The 10,239-nt window shown below is 35.5% G+C and overlaps 1 non-coding gene across 1 annotated transcript; it reads left to right on the top strand.

The window, feature by feature from the left end:
* Positions 1-9,378: 9,378 nt before the first annotated feature.
* LOC138986536 (U6 spliceosomal RNA) lies at positions 9,379-9,485 on the top strand. Its single transcript, XR_011463351.1, has one exon. It is a non-coding gene; the product is annotated as a U6 spliceosomal RNA (small nuclear RNA).
* Positions 9,486-10,239: the final 754 nt, after the last annotated feature.

The following is a 10,239-nucleotide window of genomic DNA, read 5'->3' as shown; positions in this document are numbered from 1 at the left end:
ATTTATTTGAAAAAAAAAATAGCATTTCCACTGAAGGAGTAACAATCTAAAAGTTGCATTCCAGATATAAAAATAAAATGACTTCATTTTCATTCAAATGTACACATACATAAATACATACAAATTCTACAATCAGATATAGTATAATAAGGAAAATAAATTGATCATTTAGTAATCATTATAAAAAAATTTTCAGAAGAATCTCACTCCACTGTCCATTTTATTGTGTATCACAAGGTTTGAATAATTACCTGCATGATTTTTCCCCTCTTCCTAAAAATACACACACACACACACACACACACACACAGAGTTTGTTGGTTTGTTTGTTTGTTTTTTCCCACCAAACGAAATTCAAAATACAGTAAACTCTCAGTGTATGTGCAGCCTGGATGGAAAGCAAGTTTGAGAGCGAATAGATACATGCATATGGCTGAGTCCCTTCACTGTGCACCAGAAACTGCCACAACATTGTTAATCAGCTGTATCCCAACATAAAATTAAAAGTTAAAAAAATACAGTAATGACAAGTCAAGAAAAGAAACAATTGCAGTAAAATGTGATATGAAAAAAATTGTGAAGATTTCACATACTTTGAAAATTCTTGATTATCTCTAAGGCAAAAAAGAAGGACCAACATTAATTAATCTTGAACATGGTATTCTGATTTTAAAATTAATTTTTAAAAAAAAAGAAACAGTGATGAAACATCAACTATAGTACCACAATCCAGAGATAATCAATGCTACATTGTGTATATATAAACTTTCTATCATTCAATGGGTATATGCACATATCCAAGTATACCATATACAATCTATATATGTTTGTATATAAGTGTTGTAAAATTTGCATTACACTGTACATGATTTCTACAATTTTCTTTTAAAATTATTTGTACACTATAAATATTTTATTAAATGTTTTATAAAAACATTTCTTTAAATGGCTTCATAGGACAATATGCATATATTATAAGCTATTTGCTGTCGTTTTTTTTTTGTTGTTGTTGTTGTTGCTGTTCAGTTGCTCAAACCTGTCAGACTGCGATCCCAAAGACTGCAGCACTCCAAGCTTCCCTGTTCTTCATCTCCCAGAGCTTGCTCCAGTTCATGTCCATAGAGTTGGTGATGCCATCCAACCATCTTGTCCTCTGTCATCCCCTTCTCCTCTTGCCTTCAATATTTTCCAGCAACAGTCTTTTCTAATGAGTTGGCTCTTCCCATCAGAGTCTTTTCTAATGAGTTGGCTCTTCCCATCGGCTGTCCAAAGTACTGGAATTTCAGCTTCAACATCAGTCCTGCCAATGAATATTCAGGATTGATTTCCTTTAGGATTGACTGATTTGATTTCCTTGCAGTCCAAGAGTCTCTCAAGAGTCTTACCCAACACCACAGCTCAAAAGCATCAATTCTTCAACGCTCAGCCTTCTTTATGGTCCAAATCTCACATCCATACATGACTGCTGGAAAAACCAGAGCTTTGGTTAGACAGACGTTTGTTGGCAAAGTAATGGCTCTGCTTTTTAATATGCTGTCTAGGTTGGTCATAGCTTTTCTTCCAAGGAGTATGCACCTTTTAATTTCATGGCTACACTCACCATCTGCTGTGATTTTGTATCGTTAAGAAAATAAAGCCTGTCACTGTTTCCATTGTTTCCCCATCTATTTGCCATGAAGTGATGGGACTGGATGCCATGATCTTAGTTTTTCAATGTTGGGTTTTAAGCCAGCTTTTTCACTGTCTTCTTTCACTTTCATCAAGAGGCTCTTTAGCTTCTGTACACTTTTTGCCATAAGGGTTGTGTTATCTGCATATCTGAAGTTGTTATTTCTCCCAGCAATCTTGATTCCACCTTGTGCTATGTCCAGCCTGACATTTCACATGATGTAGTCTGCATATAAGTTAAATAAACAGGGTGACAATATACAACCTTGACATACTCCTTTCCCAATTTGGAACCAGACCATTGTTCCATACCCTGTTCTAACTTGCTTCTTGACCTGCCTACAGGTTTCTCAGGAGGGAGGTAAGGCGATCTGGTATTCCCGTCTCTTTAAGAATTTCCCAGTTTGTTGTGACCACACAGTCAAAGGCTTTTAGTGTAGTCAATGAAGCAAAAGTAGATGTTTTTCTAGAATTATCTTGCAGATGTTGGCAACTTGATCTCTGGTTCTGCTGCCTTTTCTAAATCTGGCTTGAACATCTGAAAGTTCTCAGTTCATGTATTGTTGAAGCCTAGCTTGGAGAATTTTGAGCATTACTAAGCTATTTAGCCATTCCCAGCTCATGTATTGTTGAAGCCTAGCTTGGAGAATTTTGAGCATTACTAAGCTATTTAGCCATTCCATGTGTTAGGTATGTAGGTTCTTTCCAGTTTTCTCTTAGCATAAATAAGACTTAGAGAAAGATTCACCTATATCCTTGTGCATGGTTCTGACTATTCACAATAATTTTCTAGAAGCACAATTTAGGGGGCAAGGCAATAGGACTGATTTTATTTCATTTTTCATATTGAAATATAGTTGATTTACAATATTAGTTTCAGGTATGCAAAATTGTGATTCAATATTTTTATAGAATATATTCCATTTAAAATGATTAAAAATAGTTTATTTCCCTGTACTGCATAATATATGCTTGCTGCTTATTTATTTTATACATAGTAGCTTCTGTTTCTTAATCCCTCCTATCTCTCCCCTCACCCTTTCCCTCTCTGCACTGGTAACCATTAGTATATTATCAATAGCTGCTTCTGTTTTGTATACATACACACACACACACACATATAGATTCCACATATAAGTGATTACATACAGTATTTGCCTTTCTCTGTCTGATTTATTTCACTAAGCTTAATACTCTCTTGATCCATCCATATTTGTAAATGGCAGAATATAATTGATTTTATGGCTGAGTCATATTTCACTATCGTATATATACTTACACATCTTTACATATTCATCTGTTTTTGATGGGCACTTAAATTGCTAACATTGGAGAAGGCAATGGCATCCCACTCCAGTACTCTTGCCTGGAGAATCCCATGGACGGAGGAGCCTGGTAGGCTGCAGTCCATGGGGTCGCTAAGAGTAGGACATGACTGAGCGACTTCCCTTTCACTTTTCACTTTCATGCATTGTAGATGGAAATGGCAACCCACCCTAGTGTTCTTGCCTGGAGAATCCCAGGGATGGGGGGGCCTGGTGGGCTTCCATCTATGGGGTTGCACAGAGTTGGACATGACTGAAGTGACTTAGCAGTAGCAGTAGCAGTATGTTGCTAACATATCTTGGCTATTGTAAGTAATGATGCTGGAACATTGGGGTACATGTATGTTGTCATTTTCATGTATTATTTTTTTTGGATACCTACCCAGTAGTGGAATTGCTGGATTATATGGTTATTCTATTTTTTAGTTTTTTGAGGGACCTCCATGTTGTTTTTCATAGTGGCTTCACCATTTTAAAATCCCAACAATAATGTACTATTATTCCCTTTTCTCCACATCCTCACCAACATTTGTTACTTGTAGACCTTTAAGTGAACCCATTTTGATAGATGTGATGTGATGTCTCTTTGCAGTTTTATTTGAATTTCTCCCAGGACTAGCTGTTTTCAGCACTTTTCTTTCTTGTGTCTGTTGGCTATCTGGATATCTTCTTTGGAGAAATGTCTGTCCATTGAGGTCTTCTGCTTTTTTTCAATCAATTTTTTTTTAAATGCTGAGTTGTATGAATGCTTTATATATGTTGGATATTAATTCCTTATAGGTCATATACTTTGCAAATATTTTTTTCCAATTCAGTGGATTATCTTTTCTTTTTATCTCTTTTAATCCTCACAATTATTTCAGTTAGATAATGATATTATTTTTACCAAAGATAAACCTAGCATGACCAGCTGTCTTTGTTTCCTCATGACTTTTCCAATTTTGGCACTTAAAATACAGAATCCCTGGATACCTTTCAGTCACCCACAAATTGGAATGATTGGTCACACTAGAATTGAAGGTTGAGGCATTTACATGGTTCACTCAAAGTAGCCCAACATGTATGTAATTGATGGAGCTGAGGTTTAAATCCAGTTCAGACTCCAAAGCCCATATTTTAACATTTGTATACATTCATATGATCAATGTGGTATTATAAATCATTACAGAAAAACTTGCTGGAACAGCTAGCTGACCAGAGACAAAAAATTAGATCAATACTTCACCCCTTACACTAGAATAAATTATTGATGAATAAACAATTTAAATGCAAGCTCTGGATGAAAACATGAATGAATACATGTGCAATCTTGGAGTAAATACAGAACTCTAAACATTGCACAAAAGCTAGAAACCAGAAATGAAAGAACAAATAAATATTATTTCACTAAAACACTTATCAGTAGGGGCTTCTCTGTTGGTCCAGTGGCTAAAGCTCCATGCTCTAATGCAGGGGACCTGGTTTTGATCACTGGTCAAGGAATTAGATCCCACATGCCATAATTAAGAGTTCACATGCTGCAACTAAAAATTCACACATGCCACAGCAAAGATCAAAGATCTTACATGCCACATCTAAGACCTGGCACAGCAAAAAATAAATAAATAAATACTTTAATAACTTAAATAAAAAACACATTTATAACTTAGAACATGACAACAACTTTTTTAAAAGGATAATAGGGAAAATACTTGCAACATAGATGATAAATGATTAATGACTTGAATATATAAAAACCCTAAAAAATTAACAGGAAATAGCTAAATTCTATTACAGAAGAGTGGACAAAGGACATTAATAATCACTTCAAAAAAGAAGTATGAATGACTAAAAACACATGAGTAAAATGTTACAATTTTAGTAGTGACAAAATTATACAAAAATTACAAAATGCTGTTTTTCCTAAAGCAGATTAACAAAGATTTAAAAGAATGAATAACACCTAGTGCTGATGATTGTATGGGTAAAATGGGTCCACTCATACAAACACGGTGCAAGTATAAAAGCAGTAAAACATGCAAATGCATTTTGATAATATAAATCAGAAGCCTTCAAATGCATATTTTTAATCCAAAAATATCCCCTTTCAAGATGCTACCTTAAGGAAATAATCTGACAAATTTATAAATATATATATATATATATATACACACACACACACATATATATATATATATATATACACACACACATATATGTATATACACACACAAAAAATGTTCATTCTATCACTGTTTATAATATCATATAACCTAAAACAACTTAATATCTATCCATTTGGATTAGCTTCATAGATTATGGCACATTCTTGCAATGCAATTGCTGTTCAGTCCCTCAGTTGTGTCCAACTGTTTATGACCCCATAGACTGCAGCACATCAGGCTTCCTCATTCTTCACCATCTCTCAGAGCTTGCTCAAACTCATGCTGATTGAGTCAATGATACCATCCAACCATCTCATCCTCTGTTGTCCCCTTCTTTTCCTGCCTTCAATCTTTCCCAGCATCAGGGTTTTTCTAATGAGTTGACTCTTCACATCAGTGGCAAAGTATTGCAGTTTCAACTTCCGCATCAGTCCTTCCATTGACTATTCAGGACTTATTTCCATTAGGATTGACTGGTTTGAACTTGCAGTCCCAGGGACTCTATAAAGAGTCTTTTCCAACACCTCAGTTCAAAAGCATCGATTTTTCAGTGCTCAGCCTTCTTTATGGTTCAACTCACATCCATACAGGACTACTGGAAAAACCATAGTTTTGACTAGACAGATCTTTGTTGGCAAAGTAATGTCTCTGCCTTTTAACATGCCGTCTAGGTTTGTCATAGCTTTTCTTTCAAGAAATAAGTGTCTTTTAATTTCATGGCTGCAGTCACCATGTGCAGTGATTTTGGAGCCCAAGAAAATAAAGCCTGTCACAGTTTTCATTGTGTCCCTATTTGCAATGAAGTGATGGGACCAGATGCCATGATCTTAGTTTTCTGAATGTTGAGTTTTAAGCCAACTTTTTCACTCTCTTCTTTCACTTTCATCAAGAGGGTCTTTAGTTCCTCTTCGCTTTCTGCCATAAGTGTGGTATCCTCTGCATATCTGAGGTTATTGCTATTTCTCCCAGTAATCTTGATTCCAGCTTGTGCTTCATCCAGCCCAGCATTTTGCATGATGTACTCTGCATATAAGTTAAATTAGCAGGGTGACAATATACTGCCTTGATGTATTCCTTTCTGAATTTGGAACCAGTCCATTGTTCCATACCTAATTCTAACTGTTGTTTATTGACCTGCATACAGATTTCTCAGGAGGCAGGTAAGGTAGTCTGGTATTCCCATCTGTTTAAGAATTTTCCACAGTTTGATATGATCCACACAAGGCCTTTAGCGTAGTCAGTGAAGCAGAACTAGATATTTTTTGGAATTATCTTACTTTTTCTACAATCCAACAAATGTTGGTAATTTGGTCACTGATTCCTCTGCCTTATTTAAGTCCAGCTTGTACATCTGGATCCTCAGTTCACATACTATTGAAGCCTAACTTGAAGGATGTAAGCATTGCCTTGCTAGTATGTGAAATGAGTGCAACTGTGTGGTAGTTTGAACACTCTTTGGCATCGCCCTTCTTTGGGACTTGAATGAAAACTGACCTTGATGGAAATAAATAAGAGGCTGAGAGAGGTTAGCAGAAGGACTTAGATCCATATTTATTTATATGCAGGGCTTAACTTCCTCTGAGTAGACACATGTCAAGGATTCAACTACATGGAGTAATCAAATTTGTTTCAAGACGTGCTTAATATGTGCTATAATCAATCAAACCCCTTATGATCTCAGAGTCTAGAGAGCAGAGCACACATGACAGTTAAAAAGTCTTTACAAAAGGGTGGTGAATTCTGTCTGTATCCTATAATCAACAGAGATATCACCACCAAACTGCCTGAATATTCAATCCATGTGAATTCTGCTCCAGTACAGCTTTTTCTGGACTGTGACATTGATCACCTGCTCAGACTCTTCAATTTGTCTCTTCTTCTATATTGATCTCTGAATATTTGCAGGTCATCCCCTTCAAGTATATTAAAATATAAGAAATTGCCAATATTTATCCATTTTGTACCAACTGAAAAGACAATTCCACATGTTCAAACTTCCTATTTGAAAGCAAAACAAAACAATTCCTCCATGTCAACATTCTGAAATACTTTTTTTTTGCACTCATTGAGGCAAATGTCTTGCTCCTCTGCTGCCTGCATTGCAGATACTACAAATGAGCTGTAAGTTGCTGCTGTTGGCAATGTGAATGAAGAAGGTATTCATCAAACTTATTGTACAAATTTTAATATTATAGAGATTTCAGTAAAGCTAGTCACTATTGCTACAAGTCTGACAAGTTCACATCCATGAACAAATTTTCAAGTTATTGTTCTCATCTTAAAGCAGGGATAAGAATGGAACCTGCCTCATATGATTATTGTTGTTTAGCTGTTCAGTCATGTCTAAATTTTTGTGAAACCATGGACTATAGCCTGCCAGCCTCCTCTGTCTATGGGATTTCCCAGGCAACAATATTGCCATTTCTTTCTACAGGGGAATCTTCCTGAGCTAGGAATCATGCCTGCATCTTTTGCGTTGCAGGCTGATTCTTTACTGCTGAGCCACCAGAGAAGCCTAGGATATTTACATGAGATAATACATGTGAAACGTATTTAATACAGGCAGACACATAACAAATGCTCAACTAAGAGCTTTCTAGCCTCTTAAAAAAAACATTTTTTATTATTTAGCATAATCTTTAATCATGAGATAGAGTCTAGACACCAGAATTGCAAAATAGGCAGCCCTTTGCAATTTGCAGTGGGAAAAAGGCAGAGGAAATGCTTTGCTCTAAAGTCTCCATGAAAGGGCCCAGCTATTCAGCATCTGACCAGCCATTCTACTCGCCTTTCAATCCCAGTGAAAGTGAATTATACAGTCATTTGAAGTAGAGACCGAATTACAGGGCAAAAGAGAGCTCCCCTTTCTACAATTACATCTAGGGAATATTATTTTGTCTATGCAAAGAAGAAACATTATTCTTAGAGAATTATTTACCACAGTTTATAAACTGACCTTGTAAGATTTAAAAAAATGCAATCCTCAATTAGGCCTTGAAAATATAAAGTGGATATAGCTACAGTTGAAGGCACTTCATTTGGGTTTACAACAGCTCAAGTAACTTTTCCTGGCCAGCAGCTAAAACAGCTGATGAATGTCAGTGGCCAGAGATTCAGGCTTGGGGCATCCTCAGCTAAGGTGAAACAGATGCCTGGCAGCTTTCTAAAACAGCTTAGCAGCCAAATGAGGGTAAACCATTATAGCAAACAAAGGACAAAACTTGAAGTTTTCTATGTAAGATTCCAAGATGTCAGTCTCTAAGCCAGGTCAGAAAACTTTCTGAAGTCTGGAAAATTTTTTCTTTGAAATGACTCTTAAGTATTTGTTCCAAAGTTTAAAGGGAAAGCATAGCCAGTGGCACCTGCAATTGACAAGAATGCAAGGTGTGCCAAAGGCCTACTCTGACTACTTTGGGCACCAGAATGTTAACTGCAATCACCATTTTAAAAAACCTCTTTCTTAATACTGGATTGAATTCTTCATAAAAGCTATATATATATATATAATTGCCAAATTCTAGACCCTGTCAAATTTCTACTATTCTTTTCTCAACTAATTCTGAAATTATTCCCCCAGGCAGACAGTAAATAAATTAGGTCCAGTAGAAAAGATCCTAAGCTTCACACACCAGATCTAAATTCAACATTTATAAGGCATAAGACATTGAGCAAGTTGCCTTGGTTTAAAAATCTGTAAACAATTTAAAAAACCTGTAAAAATTATTAAAAACATACTTATTTCACAGGATTATTGTGACAATTAATATGCAACTTGACAAAGTGCTTGGCCTATAAACTCTGCTTAATAAATATCGGTTCTTTTATTATTTTTAAATTATGTTTTACTTGATCTTAACCAGATCGCCTCTTCTGTTAATCATCATTCCTTCTTTTTTGGATGAATCCTACTGCAGTCTGTATTGGTTACAATCAGCAGAGAGCTCTATCTTTATGCACGATTGCTCAAAACATGGGGTGTTCATTAACTCTTTCTACCACTCTGGCCATTTATGTCCTCATTAGCTAGTGCACAGATTCATATATAGCCAGAATTTAAGGCTCTCTTCCAATCAGCACTCTGAAAAAAAAAAAAAAAAAGCCTGCTGTCCAGAAAAAAAAAAAACCTTTTCTCTCTTTCACCTCCAGGCTAAATGGAAAGAGGAGTTTTATAGTTTACCCAGTATTTGGCTGCACACCACCCAAAAGCATTCAACCATTACTAAATTAAAAATGACTTTGTGGTGTTCACTTCAGCAGCATATATGCTATAATTGGAATGATTCAGAAAAGATTAACATGGCCTCTAAACAAGAATTACATACCAATTCATGAAGCATCTCATAATTTAAAACAGGCACTTTCATATATTGTGCTGAAAGTGAAAATGATTAACAGTGAATCCAACAATATCTTCCCAAATTGCAAATGTACTTACCTCTTGATCCAGCAATCCCAAGTCTAGAAATTTATCCTTTACATATACTGTTCACACGTATGAAACGATGTATTTAAAATGCAAACAGAAAAAACGAGGGTGTTCTCTATATATTGATACAGAAAAATATTAAAAATATGTAATAAAATACTGTTTCAAGTTATGAAAAGTAGTATGTCTTAGATTAATATAAGAAAGGGGCATGAGAATATATATTCACATTTGCTTGCATTTTCATAAAAAAGAATAAACTAATAAAAATGATTGCCTATAGCAAGGATAGAAAATTATAGCCAGCAGACCTGGTGCCTATTTTTATAAATAAAGTTTTGTTGGAACACAGCCATGCCATTTGTTCTATATTGTCTATGGTTGCTTTTGCACTGCAATGGCAGAATTGAATAATTGCAACAATGTCCAGAAGGCTTGCAAGCCTAAAATATTTATTACTTGGGCCTTAACAGAAAGTTTTCCAACTCCTGACAATGCAATAGGGGGAATGGATAGGAACAGGGATGGAAGCAAGGCTTTTCAATGTACACACTCTTTTATATGGCTTTGGTTTTTGAACTTTTGAGTGACTGTATTGTCTTTTTGTAAGGAAATCTTCTTTGAATCTTCTAAATAGGAGAGAGAAGGCAATAAACCTGAAGCAGAGGTTTGTGTT

This window comes from Bos mutus, chromosome X (genome assembly GCF_027580195.1).
Source record: "Bos mutus isolate GX-2022 chromosome X, NWIPB_WYAK_1.1, whole genome shotgun sequence".
Lineage (NCBI taxonomy): Eukaryota > Metazoa > Chordata > Mammalia > Artiodactyla > Bovidae > Bos > Bos mutus.
This window is presented reverse-complemented; position numbering and strand designations above follow the sequence as displayed.